Raw genomic sequence first — 26790 nt, forward strand, 5'->3', positions numbered from 1 at the left:
CACTCACACATACAAAAACAAATAATTGAATGAGCCAATGTCTGACCTTTTTTATTTTTATGATCCAATCAATCACACTCCGTGATTGCACACACATGCACACGCACACACACACACTTCAAAGTCAGATCAAAGTGCTACTGCAAGGTTTGTTGATACTTCTAAACATAACGTTTCTGCAGCATATGCTACCTAAATTATTGATTATATAAAAACCTAGTCATTGTTATTGTTATGTATATTGTTATGTATATTGTTATTGTTATGTATATTCTTACCCGTTTGGTACCAATTAGTTTGAGTTATTGAAATTTGAGTTTTTTTGGTTTTAAATAAATGATTTAATAATTTGTCTTTTTCTTATATAGCATGGTCATATTTATCTAAGCATATTTTGGCATATTTGTATAGTCTCACCTAACACAGATTTATTTATTTTTTTATTACAATTTTAACTTGTGATAAAGTCAAAAAATTAAGAGCTCAAATTCGTTTTATACAGTGGTTCATAGAGTTCAGCCTATATGCAGCCATTCAGTACTACAGCCATCTAGTGGTTATTGATATTATTGTTTTTTGTTAATTTTATACCAACATAAGACACCGGGTGCCAGCAAAGTCACTTCATCTTTAGCTTTTAGCTCTCTGAACTTACTGGGTTGATTTTTTTTTTAACCAAGTTAAAGAAATATTAAATATAACAAAAATAAGCATAATTTACATATAAAATATTGTACTTTTAGAGGTAAATAATTTAATAAACATGCCAAAAATAAGAAATAAAAAACAACATAAATTGATAGTTTTTATTTTATCGAAGATAAGTGATATCACATTTGTAAAAAAAAATTGGATCACACCTGAGACCCTTTGTGCCCACATTTGTCCACGAACACGGAATTAAGGGTTGTAATGTGAATAAGGCTTGAGGGTTAAAGCTTATTTGTTGATACTGTTAATGATACTACACTGTTGATAGTATGGTTTTATTAGGCATTTTATTTTTGTCTACTTTTCTCTTTCATTAACGCATTGCATGTATAATTGTATTTTGTTCCTATTTTGTGAAGCGCTTTGAGATGCTGCTTTTAAAGGCGCCAAAGATACAGTGGGGAAAAAAAATGGTTATATAATTTTCATCATAGGTATACCTCAACTATGAGAGACAAAATGAGAAAAACATTTTCAAAACTTAAAGAATTTATTTGCAAATTATGGTGGAAATTATAAGTATTTGGTCAATAAAAAAAGTTAATCTCAATACTTTGTTATATACACTTTGTTGGCAATGACAAAGGTCAAACGTTTTCTGTAAGTCTTCACAAGGTTTTCACACACTGTTGCTGGTATTTTGGGCAACACGGACTTTCAACTCCCTCCAAAGATTTTCTATGGGGTTGAGATCTGGAGACTGGCTAGGCCACTGGTCCCTTTGCAGAAAAACAGTCCCAAAGCATGATGTTTCCACCACCATGCTTCACAGTAGGTATGGTGTTCTTTCTCCAAACGAGTTGAGTTTTTACCAAAAAGTTCTATTTTGGTTTCATCTGACCATATGACATTCTCCCAATCCTCTTCTGGATCATCCAAATGCTCTCTAGCAAACTTCAGACGGGCCTGGACATGTACTGGCTTAATGGTTATGACAATCTGCAGAGGTGGGAGTAAGTCACAAGTCTCAAGTCTTACTTTTACCGCTCACGTGCTGCGTGCCTCACATCTCGAACTGTGCTCGAGCCTCGTGCTCCCCGCGCCTCGTACTCCCCGCGCCTTTTCCTCACACCAAAATGCCTTTTTATATCCATTAACCTGTTAAGCTGCAACCCCACTTTTGAAAAATCCCCAGAAATGACATACCCAAACTGAAACAGATACAGTTCATGAACCCTTTGCATTAAAAGCACAAGTATGATCTCATTTGAAAGCTGACACCTGGCAGTTTATTGTAAATGTAGAATTAATTATTGTCATAATGACAAAAATTGTTATAAATAGCTTCAAAGTTTTGTAAAATTATTAGAAATTAATTTTTATGAAACATCCTCATGAAAATAAAATTGAAGTTGGCACTGGAGCAATCTAGAAATGCGCTACAGCTAAAGCCATAGGCTATGTCTAAACATTCTATGTTTAAAATCTGAAGATAATAAGTCCAAAACTCTGTATTTAGTTAAATGTTTTTCAAGACCATGTCAAATGACTTTATTTTGATTTGACGCTAAAATGCTACTGATGTTTATTGTCATCTTCTAACCATCTATCCAGTATATTGTCTCTATTGTTTTGTGGTGCAGACGATCCCCATTCAGTCTCAGTCTCCCCCTGCACACATTCACACCTCTCCAGCCTGGTTATGGCTCGAAATATGCATTTCTTTTGTCTGCATTATAGCTACTAACGACTGGCTATTCACAGGCTATTCATAGGGTTTCAGTCCCTAATTTATTTTCTCAAAGTTTACCTCACATTTTAAACTGTATCAAATGCATTTCTTGAATAAAGACACATTTCAGGTAGCATTAAAAAAATAATAAAAGTATAACTTCTAGGTAGCAGGTGCACCTAGGGCTAGCTAGCATGTTAGCTTAGCACACCATCAATACACGACAATTTATGAGATTAAAACCATGTTTGTGCTCTAAACTTACTTTTTAACGCACGTTGAGTATTTTAAATAATCTTCTGTGATCTAATTTGGCTTCAGATAAAAAAAATCAGACAGAAAATATACTATTGGATAGTGTTCTGCACTATGATAGTCTATATAGATTAGCATTACATTATAAATATAATCTATTATGAAAATACCTGGCATGGCTTGAAAAACACAGGTAACTCAAATATCAGTGCAATCATGTTTATTGTCTTAAAAACATCTGTATCTGCATGTTACAGCGCGATCTCTTGTTAGCTTTGTGTGTATCAGTCAGGTATCAGTGACGTCCTGGAATGTCACATGGTCATGGCTCTTCTTCATGTTCCATATATGGACTATTATTGTGCATATAGCGCCCTCAGGCTATTGGTATGAATTAAAAAACACAGTATCGGAATACCAAATGCTCATAAAGATTACATCGACGCATTTGGGCATAAATTCAATAAATATTATTCCTGTCTATAGAAATATGATGTAAATCTATGAGAATCTATCAATATTTCTCCAAATCTGCACATTTTTGAGCTAAAGCCCTGAGGGACGTTGTTTTGTGTATCGCTGTCATGATGACAGCACGGAGTTTTTTATGAATGAAAGCGGCTGACGCGCATAATTCATATTAAAGGTATCGACTCATTTTTTCATTTCATAACTCCTGACACAAATTAAGACATAACTGTCACTATGAGTTTCTCAGAATACAATAGTGGTCAAATACTGAAACTTGAGTATTATATCTTTTTAATTATGTATAGTTTGTCAAGGTATAACATTAAATCTGATAGTAATTTTGAATTAAATAAATAAATAACGCTTCAGTGTGCGGGCGCACTGGCAACGGTTAACAGGTTAAGACACGCATCCCAATTGCTGATCGTCTCCCTCATCTCTCACAGCTGACACTCGTTTCTTCCTTCATTACCCCGCGATCGACAATCACGTCAAAACCGGAACCGGCCCGGTGTCCCACCGGAAATCCTGCCGACTACGCCAAAAAAGTTCCGCCTGCCTTTTTGTCACCCTGTGACATCAACATAAAATCATGAAAAGTATTGAAACTGCTATACTTTAATATGCCTCAAATATTGCAGAAGATTATTTAAGAGTAGGGTATTAAACAAATCAAGTAATGGTTTCTATGCCATCAAATGGCACTTTTGAAACAGGTATCCCCTTTATGGAACATAAACGTATCCTTAAGTTAGGAATGAAAAGAATACCAATAATAAATAATTGAATCACACAAATCTTACAGCTGTTTATCAGGTGGGTTGATTGTATTGTGTATTATAAATCTCTGTGTTTGAGTGATGTATTTGGACTGACTGCTCTTGGTGTGTGCGTGCATCACGTGGTTAGCTTGCGGTTCGTTCAAAAACATTTATTAAACAAAAGACAGGTTAGTTGAAGTCATTTAACTCAAGTTTGAGTCCAGTCTCATGTCATGAATATCAAGTCAAATTCAAGTCAAGTTTTGGTATTAATATTTGTGAAGCAATTAGGCTAAGTCTCAAGTCCTACAATTTAAGATTTAAGTCATGTCACATGTCCCACATCTCTGCCAATTAGTTCCAAATAAAAGCAGCTAGGTGTCGAAGCTGGGCCAATACAGCTTTACTACGTTGTGCGCGCTCCCGCGGACGGCAATCAGTTTTTCACAGACGATCACTTTGTGATAGGCTATATAGCCTATGTATTAATATTTCAACATTTAAGTAGGGCATATTTGTTCTGTCACTTAAATTTAGTTAAACACTTCCATAATAGTTTAATGACAAATTATAGCTCTGATATATCTTTAAATCAACGATTTAATATCTAACATAGCGACTAGAATCAGACATAAGTCTGCACGTTCACCAATGAGAGTCTAAGTTCAGTGACTTGTTTTCAACATTCACAGATGTTATAGGTACGAGAGTGTGTTTGGAACTTGTACAGGCCTTTCATGTTAAGGTCAACATAAAACATCGCTTTGATATCATATAGGTTCAAAGTAACTAACCAATAGCATCAGGTCATATTATACTTTGCTGGCTGAGTATCTGCACCATTGTCGCTCGAACGCTGGACAGAGAGTAGGCAATAGCTAGCTGAGGTAACCATGGCAAGCCCTGGGAAACGTAGAGAGGAGGATTGGGCCGTAGAAGGGTATCTACACAACATTTCTCCTGTGAAGAACTCGAAAAAGAATAATAAGTATTTTACCGCAGTGATTCAGAGTGGAAGAAGGGAGTTTCATAGAGTTGTGAGTTTCTCGATGGAAAAACTGTCTCCGTTTTCCCACGCTTCCAAGACCGGGACAGCAGTGAAGCTTAGGAATGTGCGGCGGTCTCTCAGTAAATGCACTATTCAGTAATCTAAAGAGTACAATATCCATTTTGAGTTATTTTCTGTATTTATTTTTTACAGTTGTCTTTTATAATTTGCATTGTGTTTTTGAGTTAAAGAAAAATATTCTTAAAACGAATGCTTTGTAAAAAAAAAAGATAAGAATTCAGAAAGTTACCAGTCGCCCCTTTTCTTTTTTACAGTGCATTGAACGCAAATGGGGTTGATTTTAGGCTACAGCTTACCGAATATCTTTTGTTGTTTTTCTGCAGGCTACTCCGATCCAAATGGATTTGACGTGATCTATAATAGAACCACATGTCTTGATGTTGTGAGCGTTCCGTTCTCCAGCATGGCACCTCCAAGCAGTACCAGGCTGAGTGTAGCCGACGTTAAAGCTCTGGGGCCCAGACAAAATGTAAGTAGCCTATGCCAGTGGTTCTCAAACCTGTCCTGGCGTACCCCCAACACTGCACGTTTTCTTTGTCTCCCTAATAAAACACACCTGATTCAACTCATCAGCTCATTCACCCATGTTATAATGAGCTGATGAGTTGAATCAGGTGTGTTTGATTAGGGCGACAAAGAAAACGTGCAGTGTTGGGGGTACGCCAGGACAGGTTTGAGAACCACTGGCCTATGCTAGGCTATTGACAGAGACCTATAAAACGATTTGTTTTTATATACTTGCAGGTAGGCGAGCTGGAAGCAAAGGTGATCTCCCGTGCAGCAGTTAGCAAAATCGTGCTGGTCAACAAAGAGGAGTGTGAACTGAAGGAGATATGGGTCAGCGACGGGACCGGGGAAATGAAGCTCACGCTCTGGGACAGCCTTATTTCTGAAGTTCAAACATCGAAATCATATTCGTTTTCGAATTTGTCTACACTAGAGCAAAGTGGAGAAATTCGTTTAACGACAACTCCATCCAGCAAAATTCAAGAAATCCCACCACTGGACGTACCTGATCGAGGCGACGATCCTGTCGACAGCGCTTCCTCCGCGACCTTGCGCGGTGTCGTCTCCGGTATTCAAATTATAGCCCGACATCGCTGTCCGAAGTGCCACAGCCTGCAGAATAATTTTATTCCAAAATCCATTATGCAGAGATGTGAAGCTTGCAAACTAATGCAAAAGTCATCTTTCTACAAGTCAACCTATGGCGGAGTTCTTGTGCTTACGACAGATCAGGGAGATAACTCGCTAACTTTGTCAGATTTATGCCTAACTACTTACTTTGACGAATATGGCATAAACCATTCACCCAACGATCTGGAGTCCATTGAGGAACATTTCCTTAATCGTTCGGAGTTCAAAATAACCATCAACGACGTCTTCCTGGTCACGTGCATAATGCACCCGACTACAGCTGAGCAGAATGAAGATTGGGAAGATGATCTTGCGTTGATTGAAGTGGCTGGTGAGGTCGCTGGTGGCGGTGCTGAAGGTGGCGTCGCTGGTGAGGTCGCTGGTGACGGTGAAGGTGGCGTCGCTGGTGACGGTGAAGGTGGCGTCGCTGGTGAGGTCGGTGGTGGCGGCGGCGTGGCCGGTGAGGCCGCTGGTGGCGGTGCTGAAGGTGGCGTCGCTGGTGAGGTCGGTGGTGGCGGCGGCGTGGCTGGTGAGGTCGCTGGTGGCGGTGCTGAAGGTGGCGTGGCGTGTTCAGGACGGCAGTAGGCTAATTGAGTCGAGTAGCTAATGTTAAAAAAATACGGCTAGTTAAAATGCACATTTATAGTAAAATTAATTATATTGTTATATGGTGATTGTATTTTTTTATATTGCTATTCACCCTAGTGCATGTAGCCCATGTTCACTGCATTTGATTGTTCTGTGTTCCTTTTTTGTTCTATGGTTTGTCCCTGTATTTTAATGTGGTTCTAAAATTTAAAACAAGGTTGGTGATTGTGATTCACTTTGTCATTAGTAGGCTAGGCCTACTTTTCTTTTTTTTTCTTTTTTTTTATTATTGCCAATTATTTTTGGTCTTGTTAATAAATGACTTTGTGTAATGAATTGTTTGTTTCTATTATTATTCTGTAGCAGGCTAGCCTTTCATTTTAATTTCGCAGTTAGATTTGATAACTTAATAGCAAATTTAAAGTAAAGTAAAAAGCAGCGGTAAGCTATTATCCAAACCATTTCAATTATTAGCCTACGTTTAAAAGTTAACAAAGTATTGCTGAGCAATTAAAGTAGCCTAGCCTTAATTGAAAATATGAATAAAAATAAAGTTCTTAAATGTTCCAGACTGTTATCTCAGCTGTCTGAGAATCCTGATGATATTACTGTACTTTTGACCGCATCTACAGGAGTTGCCTCATTTAACATCGGAGCTTCCACATTACATAATAAATTTCTAATCGGTGCAAACGGCAGACTGCCATATCAGCCTCTTAGTGATGACAAAATAAATTCTTTACGGACAAAATTGGGTAATTTGCAATTTTTGATTATTGATGAAGTGTCAATGGTTGACCATCGTCTTTTGTCATATATTCACGGAAGGTTGCGACAAATAAAACAAACTGGTGACTACTCTCTCTTTGGAAAAGTGAGCATTCTTGCAATGGGAGATTATTTTCAGCTTCCGCCTGTTAAAGGCACTGCTCTCTATGCTGATGCAAAAGGAGTAAACCTATGGGAGAATAACTTTGAACTTGCTGAATTAACTAGAATTGTTCGACAACAAGATTCAAGTTTTGCTGAAATGTTAAATCGGCTAAATCGGCTCAGAGTACGAAAGAAAAATTAACCTCTTGCCACTACTGATATTGCTATGTTGAAAAACTGTGAAACAGGGGAGAATTGTAATGATCTTCACATATTCGCTACAAATGCCGAAGTTGATAAATACAACATTGAAAGACTTCATGAATGTTGCCCAGAGGCAATCAGTATCCATGCTCAAGATTATGTGAAAAATTCCCAAACTGGACGAATGGAACGTAAAGTTGGATTTCATAGGAACATTTTCAACTCATGTTTGTCTGCATGCGTTTCCCTGGGTATTGGAGCAAAGGTCATGCTAAAAAAAAATATTGATATTGCAGACGGTCTCGTCAATGGAGCTTTTGGTACAGTGGTCCACATCAGTGAAAGTCGAAACAGTGATGATGATTTCCCATCAGCCATTCATGTGGAGTTTGATAATCCAAATGTCGGTAAAATTCAGAGATCTAAAACGCACCAGAGATTTTCAGAAAATTCAACAGTAATTGAAGTACAAGAAGACCAAGTCACAAATGATGGTGGTATAAGGCGTCAGTTTCCTCTCAGATTAGCATGGGCATGTACAGTTCACAAAGTGCAAGGACTCACGGTAGATAAAGCTGTTGTATCACTGAAGAAAATCTTTACAGCAGGGCAAGCATATGTTGCATTGAGCCGTGTAAGATCTCTCAGTGGCTTAATAATTGAGGACTTTAAAGAGTCGGCTATATTTTGTAATGACAAAATTGAGTTGGCCTTGAAAGATAATGCCAAAATTCCCATTGGAAGACAACAGTTACACTAAATCACTTGGTACATTCAGTAAAGCGCTAATTAATGTACAAAGTCTGAAAGCTCACTTTTTGAGGATGTTCTTGCACATAAAGCTCTAATGAATACTGATTGTATTTGTTTGACAGAAACGTGGCTAAATGCTGAGGACAAAGGAGAAGAACCACAAATAACAGAATTTGTGTTCAAGCACAACCCAAGAGCTAAGTGTTATGACAACAGTACTGCTGTTTTTACTAATCTAAAACATCAGAGAGGCGGTGGAGTTGGAATATATTGTTTTGACAAAATTGAGTGTTGACATCTTTACTCCTGAGAACTGGAACTTAGAATGGTTACACTTTACAGTTCCACATGTCAATTTGACTGCTGCGCTTTTGTATAGGCCCAGTTCATATAAAACTGACATGTTTCGACAAAAGGTATTACAGGTTATTGAAGAGACAGAAAGGCATCCAGGAAAGAAAGTAATCATGGGAGACTTTAATGAAGACATCTTTACTTCATCTTTCGTTGTGAAATTAATGGAAACTCATGGATACAGTCAACAGGTACACAATCCAACCACAGAAAAAGGTACATTAATAGATCACGTTTATACGAAAGATATGGAAGGTACAGTACGCGAGACTGTAAAACAAAACATAAGACAATGATTTACTCCAATCAAAAGATACAAAACATTCACTAAAGCATACATACCACACGAGAATCACACGTCACGAGGTCAGGATGCACTCGCGAATGTTCTGCTAAAACACACAATAACCCCCATTAAATTCGACTAACCCCATAGAAACTACACCACATCACGATAGCCAACATACCTTAAAGCTTTCCATGAGCGCTTGACTCCCAGGGAACGCCGCCGAGACGGCTACAGCCATCACTTCAAAAGGTAAAAACACTCTAAGCACTGTTAAAACCACACAAAACTGTACATAACCTCCGTCACTTACCTCGGCTAACATGACACCAGTAACCGGAAGAGGGGCGGGTATGACAAAGCCTACGTTCGAGGGCTTCCTGTTTACACCCTTAAATACACCGGCCCTAATTACCTCATCCACCCATTACCATATAAGGGTAACGAACACAAAACAAGGGAAAGGGAAATTCCATACCACTACAGTAAGTTACATTCACTTGAAATTTTGTATCATTAATTTGTCATTAAAGAGGTTGATTGCATAATTTGACTGGTTTCATATTGATTGTTTTATCTGTGCAGGTGAAGGACTTCTTGGGGAAATGGCCGGCTCTTCGGATTGAATCACAGGTAAAACAGACTCACTTCTCTTTTCTGCCACTCTTCACACATATTTCTATGCCAAATTTTTTATATGTATCACATTCAAATGGAACAGCAAATGCCACTATTCACTGTGTGTAATAACTATCACTTTGCATGTGACCATGTTGCTCAACAATGTATTTTAATGGAACATGTTGCATCACAAATGTGTTTTCTGTAGCAAATCGAGTATTAGTCTTTTTATATAATTATTTTTAGTTTTTGTAGCTTTGTGCTGAGTTCCAACGCTTTACAAACGTCAACATACGGAACCAGTTCTATGCTGTGCTTGACCAACATACACCTGCACTGGTGGCCTTGTATAGGCAGAAGGCGGCACGAACCGGGAAGATATCAGAGGCGCTGCGTGACATCTTAAAGATTTATGAACTGATATGTTTTGTCTCTTATGTTTACTGTGATGGCCAACTTATTCAAACTGAAAATTCAGTTTTGTGGTTCATGCAGATTGTGAATCCACTTAAACGCTTTTTAATTTCAAACTTTACAGGAATCTGTAAGGTGCCTCCATAATTCAGAACAACCCACACAAATACGATCCACAAACCGGGTAAGACTGCGTATTCTATACTGTAAATGTTAGTTTAATCTACTACTATATGGATTTGAAATACCAAAACTGAATTTCATTAATGATGCCTGCAACTTTTTCCCCCAGAATAAATTCATCACATAACCTGGCTGTGACCACTTATCTCTTCGAAGAATTAAGGACAACTTTTACAGACATTGACCCTGAATGTGCAAAAGGTAATCTTAAAGATGTTGTAATCATTTTTTTTATTGGCATTACATTTATTTATGATTTATTTAACAGGTTGCAAGACGTATTTTGAGACTTTGCGGAGGAAGTATTCTTTGGCTCAGCCTGAAAAGGCCCAGAAAAGAAACACTATGAGGAACATTGCAAAGAACCGTCAACGAAAGAGACGGGTAAGTTAAGAAACTGGTTAAGAAGGTTTTTTTTTTTTTTTTTTTTTTTTTTTTCTCCATAATGTAACTGTCCTCCTCTCTGTGTTTTAGTGGTTAAATTACTGTCATGTTTTGCAGTTGCTGGAGACCAGGTCCAGTGTTGTACAAACCAACACAGAAAGGGAACTGTGGAAGACTGCAACAATAGAACTGATGTCTGATGAAGATGCTATTGTTGATGGAAGGGCCAGTGTGGATGGTGAGGTCTCCACCAAACAGAACCACAGAGTGACACCAGTGCCGGAAATCTCTGTTTTAGTTCCTCTACCTCAGGAGGAAGAGACACAAGTTAATGACAGGGTACCCACCCCTCAGGTTGTAGAGGCCCCAGCAGAGCCTAATGGTGCCCCACTTAGCTCTCCCGTGTTAGGGACAGATCTCAGATTGTTCCCCTTTCCCCCAATGTCTACTCCAATTGCTTTTTCAGATCACTCTCAACACAGCAGTATTATTTTCTCTGACTACTCACAGACTCCGGTAAAACCACCGTCACCACTCTCTGAGTTCCTTCGGGAATTTGACCCGATACCAAACCTGGTCCAACAGCCGGTCGGGGACATGGGGTGTAAAAAGGGTGAACCCAGCGATCCAAAGCCCGCACCACCTCCTGTGGTTCTTCTATGTTTCTGTGGAAATATATCCAGACTATCAACAGACACTGGTAGAAATGAACCCCAAATGATTGACAGCCCATCCTCCGGCTCTCTTAACCACCCTTTACAGCACATCAATACGTCCAGAAAACACATAGATTGGAGTTTAACCTTAAAGAAGAGAATAGTCATCATTGGGGACTCAAACCTATCTAGACTCCCCCACTACGATGAGCCCGATCTCCAAGTTGACAGTATCCCTGGAGCCAAATTCCAGCACGCATGCAATCTGTTAGAAAAGGCCACAGTGGCCAGGGTACCAGAAAAAGTCGTCCAGTCATTTGGCATTAACAATCGCAAACAGAGATACAGAATGACAGCAATAACAGAAATATAGAAGACCTACAAAGCGGCGAGAAGAATTCTGCCACAGACGGAAATAATTGTGCCTCTAATTAACTTCTCGAGAGTGCTGCCACAAGCATAGCAGGACATGCTAGAGCATATGAACAGCTTTATCAAAAAGAACCTGAACTTTATCCCTCTGCTGGCATCCACACATTTCCAGGGGTGCGTTTCCCGAAAGCATCGTTGGCCAACTATGGTCGCAAGTTCCGTCGTTACCAATAGAGTTCAATGGACATTGTGATGAACTTGCGACCATAGTTGGCCAACGATGCTTTCGGGAAACGCACCCCTGGTGGAGAAAGATGGACTCCATTGGAGACCGGCCACGGCAAAGGCTCTCCTCACACATTGGGCTTCACATTTAAACTTATAAACTCTGATAACCCAAAATGCGGTTCTCACAAACTCATTATTAACCTGTAAAAGTCCTTTGTGTTAACAGAAGATCAAACCTCAGTTCTTAAAAGGGGCCTCTCTTACATCCCCACCCCATCGAGCTGCAGAAAAAAAGAATTGTTAGCAGGCATACCACCGCAGACTCAAACTAGAAACATTCTTTGAGTGCAAGAAAAACCAAAGTACCATTCACTCACCCCTCTGATTGGGAGCCCGTGTTGTCTAGCTTGCCTAAAGAAATTGAAAAAATCATCAAATCTGACAATTTTGCCTTCAAAAAATTACACTGGGGTTTGGGTGTGACTCCCAATTTGACCCTGGACGAAAGAAAAGCCCTTAAAGAATTATATCACAATACTGAGATAGTAATCAAGCCAGTCGATAAAGGTAATACTACGGTTATTTTAGACAGAGCACAATACCTCGGGGAGGGACTGAGACAACTTTCCGTCGCAGAACATTATCGTCCTCTTGAGGGGCCCATTTACACCAACACTATTAAGGAAGTTAATAAGGACACTATTAACAAAACCGAAAGAGTACCTCACGGGTGAAGGTCCACCCCGAGCCAGAAGATTTTACCTGTTGCCAAAAATACATAAAGAGCCAGAAAAGTGGAGCATACATTTTGAGGTCCCACCAGGCAGACCCATCGTGTCCGACTGCAACAGCGAGACATACGTCACGGCTGAGTACTTACAGCACTTCCTCAATCCTCTCTCCACCAAATATCCAAGCTACCTGAAAGACACATACCAGTGTTCATTTCGTTGACGAATAATTTTTGGTCAACGACATTTTTTCACAGACAAAAACGAGACGATAGCTAAATAAAAACTAGTTTTGAATGACAAAAACTATGACAAATCTATTGACATTTTCGTCAACAAATAAAAACTAGACTGTATTTACGTAAACTATGTCGGTTATGTCTTAAACAGTTGTGAGTGTATCGGATGTGCATCAGTGCAATTGGATCCGCATGTCATTGGACATGATCTGATGTCTTAAAGTGACAGTGGGTAATAAACCTAATGCGGTCTGTGTCCTTAATATTGATCAAGCAACAAAAGAAAAAGAGAAAAGCATTCACTGCTCGTTAATAGCTTTAACCCTCTGGGGTCTGGGGTGTTTTTGGGGCCCTTGGGATCTTTTGACATGCCCTGACATTTGTGCTTTTTTCAGTTATTTATAAACATGATAATGGCAAAGGTGTAAATTCACTCTATATAGCACAAACAGGGCTACCATAATATGTAAGCATTGTGTATGTAGATGTTTGTATTTTTAAGAGAATGTTTATGCGTGGTTTTTGAAAAAATTTTAAATGAAAGTTGCTGAAATAAGACCACAAAACTCATAATAAATATGTGTCAATAAGACTTTTGACTAATGGATGTTGTTGCTACTAGTTCTGGCTTCAAAATTATGTGACCATAGTCTTGCTTTATCGTTCACATAAAACAATACATTGATTTAAATTGGGTAAGACAGGTTTTGCTTGGAAAGCCAATATGCGAGGGGGGCGTGAAGGAGGAGTGGTTTACACCTTAGAATACAATGTCCCACCCACTCTGCATAATGAGCCATTCATTCAGGTGTGACACTGACTGAGCCACAATGCAAGGACAAAAGATATATTTAGAAGAAGACTTATATTGACCATTTAAGATTTTGCTTACATCTATCTTGTAAATATCTTTTGCTATTTTATTAAAAAGGTTACAATTACAACAATTACAATTTCAGCAATATTTCAAGTGTACTCTTTCTTTGTAAAAAAATGATTATAGGCCTACATTTTATTATGTATTCATTAGTTTGAATATAGCCAACATTGGAACAGCTAACATCTTAGTTGATGACTTTATTTTTGACAAAAATAGTATTTATATATTTATATATATAAATTACTAACGTTGTTTTTATGAAATATTAGGGCATAAATGTTAATTTGCAGTTTAATACGTTGCTTATACAAATAGCCTACATTTTATTTCAACATATTTCAGTCGATTTTTACTAATTTTTCTCAGTATAGCAATACAGTTTGCTAAAACATCATCATTCATTCACACAGAAACGCGAGTGTGCGAGCTGTGGTAAACAGCGCATCTCTGCCGTTCATTCATTCACACAGAAACGCGAGTGTGCGAGCTGTGGTAAACAGCGCATCTCTGCCGTTCATTCATTCACACAGAAACGCGATTCACTTGAGAATGAAAAAAAACGTACTACAGTATTCCTCAGCTCAGTCGGATCCTTGCTCCTCGAAATACCCGCACTTCTGAGGGACATTTTCCATTATTATTATTCCTCACAGCGCTGCGAGACGGTGTAAACAAGTAATGATCTGAATAAACTTGTGTTTTCTCGAGCTGATATGGGGGCGTTCACAGGTTTGCGTGGATTGCCTCAATCATTTGCGTTTGAATAGCGCGCGCTCTCCGTGGGCGTGTCACATTACATTTGAATGAGCTCTAATGACCTCGACTGGAAACCCTCTCTTTTAATACAGATTTCACAAGATGAGAATATTTGTTATTTTATATAAATTACTTCATTTAAAAGAAGAGAATTCAAGCTTCATGCCTGTGTCTGTATGCCTGTTTGACTTAGTATTTGCTGAGTTATTGTTCATTTTCGGACGCGTATAAAAGAAAGAATAGAGAATGATGCAAGTAGTTATAAAGAATTCATATATCATTAATTGAAAAGAAGACTGTGTTCTACTTTAGGAAAAGTGGTTTTATTTAATTATAAGATATTTTTTAAGTTACAGTAGTTAAATCTGTATCTGTATTGCACATTCAAACTTTAAAATCATTCATATTAGCAGGTTAATATATGTTTTCTCAGGGAGTATATGGGTTTGGAAATTTTAGAGAAATTCTAAATTAATGCATTTAAATTGAAACCCATTATATTTTAGTCGACTAAATCTATTGTAGATTTAGTCAACTAAAATCTTATTGTATTTCGTCGACTAAAACTAGACTAAAACTAAATCAAAATTTGCTGTCAAAATTAACACTGACACATACGACTTCATTTCGAAAATCAGTAAACTCAAAATCCCAGAAAATTAATTTTTATTCACGATTGGCATAGATAGCCTGTACACTAATATTGATACCCCAACCGGCCTAAGAGCAGTGAGAAAATGTATGTCTAAATACCCTGATCCCCTTAGACCGGACGAGCACCTGTTGAAACTATTAGAGATCAATTTGACAAAAAACGACTGAGTTTGATTCAAAATTTTACTTACAGGTGAAGGGGAAGAAGTTTGCCCCCTCGTACACGAACATTTTTATGGCAGACTGGGAGAAAACGGCTCTTGCAGCTTCTGCCAAAGAACCGTTCGCATACTTCAGGTTCTTGGATGACATCTGGGGTGTCTGGACCCATTCGGAGGACGAATTCCTCGCCTTTATCGCCCACCTAAATTCACATCAGGCATCTATAAAGGTCAAATACAGTATGGACAGGTCAGAGGTAAATTTTTTGGATGTGGTCTCATACAAGGGACCCAATTTTGAAAAATCAGGACAGTTAAGAGTTCAAGGTTTACTTCAAAGACACAGATACGCATTCACTACTACACAGGAACAGTTTCCACCCAAAACATACCTTCAAAGGAATCATCAAGTCACAACTCCTCAGATTCAATAGAATCTGCTCGCAGCCATCGTCCTTTATGGAGGCCACGAACATCCTCTTCTGGGCCCTCAGCGGACGTGGGTACAGCAGATCGTTCCTGAGGAAAATACTAAAAACATTTAATGAGCCAAAGAATCCACCCAGAGCAGACGTACAAAACAGAGACAAAATCATTCCACTCACTGCCCTCTACTCCAGACCATGTGTTTCTCTTAATTTGGCCATTAAGGAAAACTTTTTGAAGTTCCTCACATCAACTAACTTCCTGCAGCATCACAGGCCCATTGCGGCGTACAAACGCAACGAGAACTTACAGGACATACTTGTATATAGCAAGTTACGTACACCGGCCCCTATTGGCCGTGTTGGTCGTTGGAAGTATTTCATACAAACAAAATGGGTAATGAGCAGATTTAATAAAAAAATATTTAAAATCCCTCGACCTCTGACCCACGAATCTATTAATTGTATTTATCTGGCCTTCTGTATTAAATGTCGCAGACAATACGTGGGTCAGACGAAAAACGAACAGAGTCAGAGCTTATCAACATGCGCACAATATAGTGCACAAAATTGATAAGCGTCGACATCTGGTTCAGCATTTCCTGACCCACGGCCTGTCTTCATTTAGGGTGACGTGTCTCCAATCGAATCCGGCATGGTCCCTGAGAGAGAGACTCAGGGCCGAGAGCATCTGGATTAAATGATTGGACACAGTCTACCCGAGGGGCCTCAATGAGGCTTAAATCTTTCTAACCATATGCTCTTCTCTACGATTTCAGGTTAGTGGCTGAGGCCAAAAACTTTTTTTGAACGGCCACCCACACCTCACCCCTAACACCTACCGTCAGTGTAGATTGTGAACACTCCATTATCTGTTTATTTGGGGTCAGAGAACATCCTTAGCTCATACATCTCTTTAATTTTGTGCTGGATGTTGAAGTGTTAGTTAAATAACAAACAAACAAAACCTTTCAATCAAAATGAAGCCATAATATTAATAAAATATGGTTTAATTACAGTTTGAGTAAATGACTGCCATAATATTTTATTTTAGTAAAGCTATGCCTGGATCAGCCAACACAAAGTTTTGCGTTGTGAGTGAGACCTTGCAAATATTACACCAATAATAGATTTCTCGAACATTGCATGTTTGCACTATGCCTGAAACTTAGTAATCAACAGCATTTCTGTAGGACTGTCAAAAATAATCTGTTATCATGGTTTAGTTGTGTTTTAAAACACTGCTTTTCTTAAAAACATTGTGTCAGGCGTATTTGGTAGCATGATTATCTTGTTTAATCGTGTATTACGTCCATATTTATCAGGCTGATATTTGTAGAAATAAGCAAAGTAAATTTATAAAACAAAAAGAACCAGTTAATGGCATTGTGTCAGAACACAACAGGTATGAAGATATGTTTGGTTTTTAACTTTTTATTCTAACTTTAAAGCCAGATTATCCTTTGAAAAGTGTAATACAGTATTTGATTTTGGGGGGGAAATCTGGAAAACTACCTTACACATGCAGTGTTTTCACCAACTGACCTACGAAGGCATCTCGTGTGTAGATTCACTCGGTTGAAAAATGGTATTTTGTAATTTAAACATCTGAAATTAAAGGTACAGTAGTTTTTTTATTAGCTAAAATCATTGTCTTTATTCATAAATATGTCCTCATTGGTGTAAAATGACCTCTGCCTATGATCTGACTTCTACTCGTAAGCGAAGAATTTCTTATCTTTATTTACACGGGACGGGTAAGTCCATGGAGGATACCATGTCTTTCCGCCATCTTGGAAAACTATAATGGCAGAAAGGGACAAAAAGCACTAGCCTACCTCAACACGTTTCATCAACACGTGTTTGTTCAGAGCCGGCTGACTGAGATCAGCTGAAGTGGACGAGGAGATCAGTGAGAGGCGCTGGTCACGGCCCCGGCACATCTGAAAGGCTGCACTGCACGGTACAATATAATGCTGGATCATACTTATGCCGAGCCACAGGAGAAGGAATCCTCGTAGCCAAAAAGCTAAAATTTATTTAAAAGGAAATGTGAATTTCAAATTTCAGCGAATTCAAAACTAGGGTAAATATTGGCATAGCTAGGAGAAAGACTTTGGAAGGGACACTGAAGTTTCCTGCTTTCTTCTCGACAGTTAAGTCAAAGTTACGGTCTAAATTACAAGCTTTTTTTTTTCATTGCTTGGTTGTGTAAATCATTACATAGGCAGCATAACAGTAGAACATGTAAAGTTAAACTCGAAGTGCTATTGGAAGACATGTTGTCATAGCTTCTTGTTCTTGATTCACGTTCAGCGTGTTCATTTTGTTCAGAGAAAGGAGGAGATCTAATTTGTGGTTTTGCCCCACGTCTCTTGTTATTATTTCTTCGCCCCTTTCTTCTAATGGGTGGCCTGTTTGGGCCTGCAACCATCTCGTGACGTTCAGAGTTACTGGGAAAATCTATCTGGACTGTTGAGGGTAAATGTGGCTGAGTCGTCGTGAGCAGATGTAAACACTCAGGAGAAGTTGGATGAGTTTGAACAGATGGGATCTTTTTATTTACCCCAATTAAGGCCAAAGAAAGGCAATACAAATTTACAAAGAAAAAAAAAAGGGAAAAAAAAAACTGTTTAATAAAGAAAATAAATTGACATGAGAGTAAAAAAAAAAAAAAAAAAATTCACAATTTTGTAGCTGCTTAGAAATTGACCTTTACACAAGCCACTATACATAGAGCATCACACAGACTTATGTCCTCTCATCTCACGCCCCTCCCAAGAGAATGAAGCTACTCATCTTTATAGGACTAAAGATACCCCTGAAATTGGCACATACCAACACAATATTACAATGCAGGGGTGGCTCAGGTGAATAGTCCATAAATGCTTAAAAACAGCCGAAATGCTACATCTATAAAACTAGAAAATTACAAAATATTATTTCTATGGTTCCAGCTAACATTTGGCAAAGCCACAAATCATATTAACAGCCAAAAAATTAATAACTCAAACTCCGGTTCACTTGCAATTGACCCGGAAGTCATAGCGTCATTTACACCCCCCAATTGCGGCAAAATTTCCTTTACCCGAACACACTGGAGATGCCAGTAAGACACAAAGATGGTATGTCAAAGCTATGTTCCTTTTAAACTAAATAAACAGATACATAATTAACGAAAACATGTTACGTGGTTATTGAAACGGATCATGATTGTGAGATAAATAACATGGTTTTAAACAATAAGATATGTATTGATGATAGTAGCTGTAGCATATAAATCACCGTAGTAATAGATATTATAAGTGTGCACACAAAACTACGGGATTACTGTGGGAGTTTTGATAAAAGGCTAGGTTACTGCTGATTTGAAACAATATAAGAATTAACAAAACACATTGACACGCTTGACAAACAAATACAAGCAAAATTTGCACTCAGTCTTTGTGAACTGTAATAGGTAGCGCATCGCTGCCGTGACGGTAGCTAAGCGCCCCGTCACATGGACCTCTAACCAGTCTAAGCTCTTCTACATGATAAGCATCATCAAGTCTATGAGAGGACCCAGGCCTGGTCCTCTAGCTGTATTTCTGAATTCCCTAACGTTGCGACCATTTCTGTGATCAAACATTTGAGAATTTCTGACTTTATTTCTTCCCCTTTGTCTAGGAGTGAAATCTGTCTCGCTTGCATGGAAATGTGTATTTGGAGGAAAATGATGACAGTTTGTTCTCTTCAGAGCTGGAGAACTGCTGGAGTCTGAGTCTGTAACGTGGAGCGCTTCTGTGTCTCACACGGCCTCTAAAGACATCCATCCTAACAGTATCTCCTGAAATCCCCAAAATAAATCAGATAAATAAATGTAAACAATCAAAATAAAATGGAGAACAAGCCTATTGCGATGTTTCGGTATGTAATACCTTATTCAGGCAGGCTTGTAAATAAATGTAAACAAAAAAGATAAATAAAGGGAAATATATTAAAATAATAAAATATATACAATATATTTTTCTAATTAATCTGTCATTCGATACTACCTGAGCGATCGTCGTGTCTGCACATTCAACAAGTGAAGTGTGAGCGAGTGAGCGCGCGCATTGCGCGCCCCCTTAAATAGACTGCCGTTGACTTTTTTTTTTCTTTTTTCTTTTTAACGGCTAAACTAAGCTTTAAACAGTCAAAACAAAAATCCAAGTCGGCGAATTATTAGTAAATAAGTGAAAGGACAGATGTATAAAAGGATTTTTGTGAAAAAAGTTTAAATTAAAGAGTTATACGATGTTTTAGTGTAATTAGGTCACTCTCTCCTCCGCACATGGTCGAGCAAGAGTGGAGAGACAATGAAACAACAGAGTCCACGAGGGAAAATGGCGATATAAAACCGAACTCTTGTTACAATCGCATGGGAATGGTATGTACATGTAGCCAGGGTTGTGCCTAATCATGCTGATGTGAACATATTTGTGTATCTGTGTTGTTATTCATTTTTAAAGCACTCAACTCATGGCGACGACATCGGATGACGTCACGACCATCGTTCGTCGTGTGGAATGTGGTTTTCCTCGTCATGAGGGAAAATATTTATTTTAGATTTACATTTACATTTACATTTACATTTAGTCATTTAGCAGACGCTTTTATCCAAAGCGACTTACAAATCAGGACTAAATTAAGCGAGTCATTTATATAAATATGATAAAAATATCGAGTTTTAATGCTTCGAATCATCCTATACATATCCTTAACATCTCAATCAACTAATATTCAGGTAAGATGGGTCATATTTATATTTCTGGATGTTGTTTTTAATTTTTAATGTGTTCCTCAGAAGGAAAATAATTAATTTAAAATCAACCAAATTAATTTTCATGCCAAGAACGGCTTATGTGTAGTCAATGTTGTATTTAATTGATTTTAACTGATATCCAGATGGGATGAGTTAAATTTTTAACTTTAAATGTGGTTTTTGATTGTTCAAAGATGAGATATGCAAAGCTCTGATGGGGACGATATCGTATGACGTCATAACCATCGTTCGTCGTGTGAAATGTTGTTTTTTCCCACAAAAATCCTGGTCCTTTTTAAAGGAAAATGAAGATAATATGAAAATGGAAGATTGAAGAGCACTTATAGTTCCTTAATCTGTGAAGATACTACTTGAAAACAGTGTAGAAAATATTGCAAAACCGAAAGACATGTAGAAGGAGTAAAATAAATAACATAAGAAAGAGAATCCTTGTAGTATTTTTTATGTAAGGATTCATTCTGTAAAATATTTTAATGTAATGATCAAATATAAGTGTTCAGATAATGAAAAAGGAGACTTTTTAAGCTTTTCAATGAAATCTTTTTATTATATGATCAAAGAACACAAAATATATCAACTTATGAAATATTTATTCATTTATTTATTCAAGAAACCCTCTTTTGGGTCAAAAACTTGTATCATATTTATATGTATGTGTATATTTACTAATACATTCCCTTCTCATGTCAGAAAAAAAATCAGGTTTTGTTCTGATAAATCTTTTTAAATAAAATAAATACATGAAATCTTTTTTAAATCACATGAACTTCACTTTTTGAGTCATATTTATTTATATTTCTCCTCCTGTTTGTGCATACAAACAACATTCCTTTGTCTTCAATCATTGCTTATAAACAACTGATTTATTGCTTATAAACAAATGATTTATTGAATATTTTCCCACACACTGCTCTATTTTGCTGCAACCCAAAGACTCTAGTACCCGTCATGATTTTTACACAATAAAAAATATCATGAATAAAGGATAGAAAAGAGTGACTCATGACTGAATGTGGCTTGCTAAAACTTCTTAAACACTGTTTGTGGTTTTAAAGTAACGTTATGGGGGCACGTGCACTGCAAACAAGGCTCGACAAGGGCCGGTCCAAAGCCCAGAGACATCGGCTGGTTAGGGGAATGAAACGTCCAAGGCTCAAACCTAAGGTCTGAAGGCCTGGTTGTGCTCGGTCCATCCGTCCACTGACCACTCAAGACCAACTCGAGCCAGACCCAAGTAACCACAAGCATTACACCACTCAAAAGGGGGTAAGATGACCCGGGGAACCCAACAGTGGGCTTATATGAGTCCGGGGAGAACCGTTAAGGTTGCAAAATTCAAAATATAGGCCAATATTACAAGAGAGTGAATATAAAATTCAGAAAAAGGGTTAAGAGAACGCGGGCTATTATCCGAAGGGTTCTGTGACCCGGGGTAAATTAGCTCAGGGTTCGAGTGGTTAAGTTTAGGGCAGTGTAAGGGGTTTGCCTATTGAGGTTACGCCACAGCGGTCACCAACGGGTAGGTTTAGGGCTATGTTGTGCGCGTGTTGGTAGGCTCTTACTCTCAGTTCATTATTGGTCTGGCCTACATACTGTTTTCGACATTTGAGTCAGTATATGAGATAAATACAGTTTACACTCTCATGTGACAGAGTATGAGACAACTTGAAAACCTGGCCATTAAATCTATTCTTCACCCATCTTGATGGGGTGAAATACTTGTGCTTGCCCACCTTTAGGTGAAGGTGTTGAGAGCTTGCTCTGTACTAAAACATCTGAAATATTTGTGTTCCTCCTATAGGCCGCGATGGGTTTATGGTGTTGTAGGAAGTTTGTGGAAGTCAAGAACTTTGAAAAATTTGATTTAACGGCCCGGTTGAGCTGTGTACTAAAACACGAATGCGCCACCAAAGGAATAATTTTATTCCTGTTCGTCGTGTCCGGGGCGGGAGGTTTAGGTGTGTCAAATGATTTAAGTGCATTTCTCAGAAAAGAGTGTGAATATCCACGCTGTCTCAAAGCAAGGCCTTGAAAAGAGTGTTTTACCCCTTTTCCACCAAGGCAGAGCTGGTGCTGGTTCGGAGCCAGAGCCTAGTTTCAAATCGGTTCTTTGTTTTTCCACCGCCAAAGCACCAGCTCCGAACCAGTAAAACTGGTTCTTAAGTAGCACCAAATCATTGCAGGGTCTAGAACGGAGCCAAGAAAGAACCGCTTGCGTCAGAGGCTGGGGGCGGGGTTACCGTGACCAACAAGACTGAAGAGAAACTTGTGACCGCCATTTTCAAATAGCAGCTAATCGAGCTAACAGCAGCTAAACACGATGGACGCGATCTAAAATATAAATCTAAGGCTAAAGTCGGCATCTTATTGTTAAAAATAAATGTTATGTACATGCCGTTACTCTCGCTTGTAATCTCCGTCTGTACAAATAATGGCGAGCCGCGCTAACACGTTGGATCCGCCGTGTTTGGATGCCGATGTAGGTCCGCAAAGCCATGAACATCAATAGCAAAGCAACGTGCGCCGTTGTTGATGATGTGTTTGTGTTTGGCGCCGCCGCGCTAACGTTGCTGAGAAAGATGAGACGTAGCTGTGACGTAAGACCTGGCTCTGCGTTGGCTCTTTTAGCCTGTGGAAAAGCAAACCGGTTCTTTGGAGGCTCGTCAGTCGAACCAACTCCGAACCGGCACTAGCTCTAGCTCCGAACCAGCACCTGGTTCTTGTTGGTGGAAAAGGGGTATTTGTTGCCCATGCTGCCTCTCCATCTCCATATCAGCAAAAATGCTGTACAGCAACCAAACCAGCAGCACTTCCATTGTTCAGCGCCGAAACCTTTCCACTGACGCAATGACGTGCACTTGCTAGCCTGATCCATTTACGAAATTTATGTTTCATACGAGTTTATTGATTTACTGCGTCCATGGCAACACTCTGTTTTCATGGCAACGGTGTGTTATACTTCGTCTATTATCAAGAAATAAGACACCGGAATTCAACCAAGCCATGTAATAAATTAAGAAATATTTGTTAAAGACTTGTCCTATCTCACAAACAAGATTTTTTTAATTTCCCCAACTAGGCTTTTTTACCCTATTGAGCAAAATGATCCTTCAGTCTTTCTCTCCACATTCTGAACATAATGTATGTGTGTATGTTATTGCATTCAACACAAATGAAGCTGGCATCTTTTCCACTGACACTTTTTATTTAGAAAAAATAAATTGACAAATTGACCCACAACATAATAGGAGTGTTAAGCTTATTGACTGGTAACATTCTAGCTGTTAAAACACATGCAATGGTAAAATATGTGACCAACAAAACAAGGCTATATGAAGTAAAAACTACAAGGTGAATCACCAGTAAAAGGGAACAGCTTTAAATCCCCCCTCTGCAAATCAGTCGAGCCGATATGTTTAATAGTTTAACCCTCTGGGGACCAAAAACGCGCCCACGTTTTGCTCGTTTTTTTTTTTTAGCAATGAAAATAAACACTTAATGCTCTGTTAATTTTGATCTTTCATTTTCGTGTAATACATCAATCGATCCTGTTCAGTTTCTATTTTTTTTCTGTATACTCACAATAAAAATAAAGTGTTTTGCTTTTTGATGCGATTTCTGCCTTCTCTCTGTCAGTAAACTCCCATTTGAAACGCGTTCGGAAATGATCTATAACTCCGCGAAAATTCAGTCAAACAGGCAAACAGACCCACGGGCATAAAGCTTGAGATCGCATCTTTTAAATTAAGTAATTTATATAAAAAACAAATATTCTCAGCTTCTGTAATCTGTACAAAAAGAGAGCGACTCCAGTCGAGCTCATTAGGAGCCATTCAAAAGTAATTTGACCACTCCCCGGAGAGCGCGTGCTATTCAAACGCAAATTCTGAGAACCATTTCAGTCTGTGAAACGCCCCCAAATCAACAATGAAACAACGTCACGATTTCAACGTCGATTCATTTTGCACAATCGAAACATAATCCAACATTGATTCGACCTTGGTCCCTTACGTTCACCGGTGAATCAACGTTGAAATGCCGGCTGTTTTTTATAAGTAAATGTTCCAATCAATGATCCAGACAGCGCCAGCGCGTTCTCGTCTCCCTCCTTCATTTTGGTTCAAAGGTCAATACGGAATGGATTAATCTGCGTTATTTTTTTTAACGCGTTATTTTTTCTCAGATTAATTAATCGAAATTAACGCGTTAATGTCACGGCCCTAATATATATATATATATATATATATATATATATATATATTTGCTATATTCAAACTAATGAATACATACATGATAAAATGTAGGCCTATAATCTTTTTTCTTTTTTACAAAGAAAGAGTACACTTGAAATATTGTTGAAATTGTAATTATTGTTGTAATTGTAACATTTTTAATAAAATAGCAAAACATATTTACAAGATAGATGTAAGCGAAATCTTAAATGGTCAATATAAGTCTTCTTCTAAATACATCTTTTGTCCTTGCATTGTGGCTCAGTCAGTGTCACACCTGAATGAATGGCTAATTATGCAGAGTCATTATGCAGAGTGGGTGGGACATTGTAATCTAAGGTGTAAACTACTCCTCCCCCTCGCATATTGGCTTTCCAAGCAAAACCTGTTTTACACAATTTAAATCAATGTATTTTTTTTTTTGTGAACGATAAAGCAAGACTATTTTCACATAATTTTGAAGCTAGAACTCAAAGGGACAACATCCATTAGTCAAAAGTCTTTAATATTTAATATGTGTTTTGTGGTCTTAATTCAGCAACTTTCATTAAAAAAAATTCCAATAACCACGCATAAACATTATTCTCTTAAAAATACAAACATCTACATACACGTTGCTCGCATATTATGGTAGCCCTGTTTGTGCTATATAGAGTGAATTTACACCTTTGCCATTAACATGTTTATAAATAACTGAAAAAAGCACAAATGTCAGAGCATGTCAGAACATCTCAAGGACCCCAAAAACAGCTTGGTCCCCAGAGGGTTAACAAACATTAAATAAATGACAAAACTGAAATTATACTTAAACCTTCCTCTCTTTTTCATGTTGTACAGGCTCGGCTGTGCCATCAGTGCCAGCACTGCAGCGGTACTATGGAGGAGGACACTCGGCCAGACTTTAGAGGACGATGTTGAGGAGTGGAGAGACTGACCGAATCCCGAACTTGCATTGGATCTAGTTCCAGATGGCTTTACGGAGCATGGAAGTGTCCACACCCTGGTGTGTGGCCATTGTGTTGAGTTGCAATGCACATTCGTATAGAGGTTTTTGCCCTAGACAGAAAGAAAATAAAAACATACTGTAATCACATTGACTGTGCTATACTATAGTTTAGAAGTATTTGGAGAACAGACTCCTCCACTTGACAAAGGTCCCAGACCATAATGCAATATTAATTGAACAGTAGAGTTTGATACTGTGCTGTGTGGCCATTGTGTTGTTTGTCAAATTGTGGGGATGGATTCCCAGATGATAGGAGTCCCTGGCGAAATAATCCCATTTATCGACATCAATGCCGTTTCCTGCGACTGCTGTGGATGCTTTTGTTGAAGCAGTCGTGCACGTTGCTGAGCAGGCGTAGTCAGGCCAAAACTGAAAGTAGAAGACCCTTGAAGTCTTCAAGTCTTAAAATATGGGCACAACAACAAGAGCCTCATTCATCAAATACATGTGGGTCTTGGTACCTGCCATAAACGCTTTTGCTTCATCTGTTGTTCACATCGCTGTGTTCATCAGGCAGGCAGGAGAGTTGTCTGTCGAGTATCATACGGCCACACCCTGCCAACAATGTTACACCTGTACCTGGAACATACAGGGGAACTACAAAAGGACACGACTGAATAAGTATGAAACTGACTCCCCGTTATGTGTCTGCCTAATAGCTTCAGCCAGGACCATATAAATAATTAGGTTACCCTTTTAGCATTCTGAAACGTTCTTTGTCACGTACATGTGGAATCCACTTCTCATCTTCAGAATAACTGGACTCATTGGACTCTATGCTAGGAGGATGAGAGACGACAAGAATACTATTAAACACAAACAATACATTCTCTTATTGACAATATATCATTGAACTAAAAATATACATGGCTGAACAGACACGACACAGACAATAGGTACTGCCTCC

At 38.4% G+C, this 26790-nt stretch overlaps 1 protein-coding gene and 1 long non-coding RNA gene across 2 annotated transcripts in view; one reads left to right on the forward strand and one right to left on the reverse strand.

The window, feature by feature from the left end:
- LOC311289564 (uncharacterized protein) overlaps window positions 1-26790 on the reverse strand; it is a 401792-nt gene that overhangs the window by 37915 nt on the left and 337087 nt on the right. The window lies entirely within an intron of this gene.
- On the forward strand, window positions 10477-10956 carry LOC311290087. Its single transcript, XR_014627308.1, has 3 exons — window positions 10477-10553; window positions 10621-10736; window positions 10854-10956. It is a non-coding gene; the product is annotated as an uncharacterized lncRNA (long non-coding RNA).

Source organism: Rutilus rutilus (genome assembly GCF_951802725.1).
Source record: "Rutilus rutilus genome assembly, chromosome: 4".
NCBI classification, from domain to species: Eukaryota; Metazoa; Chordata; class Actinopteri; order Cypriniformes; family Leuciscidae; genus Rutilus; species Rutilus rutilus.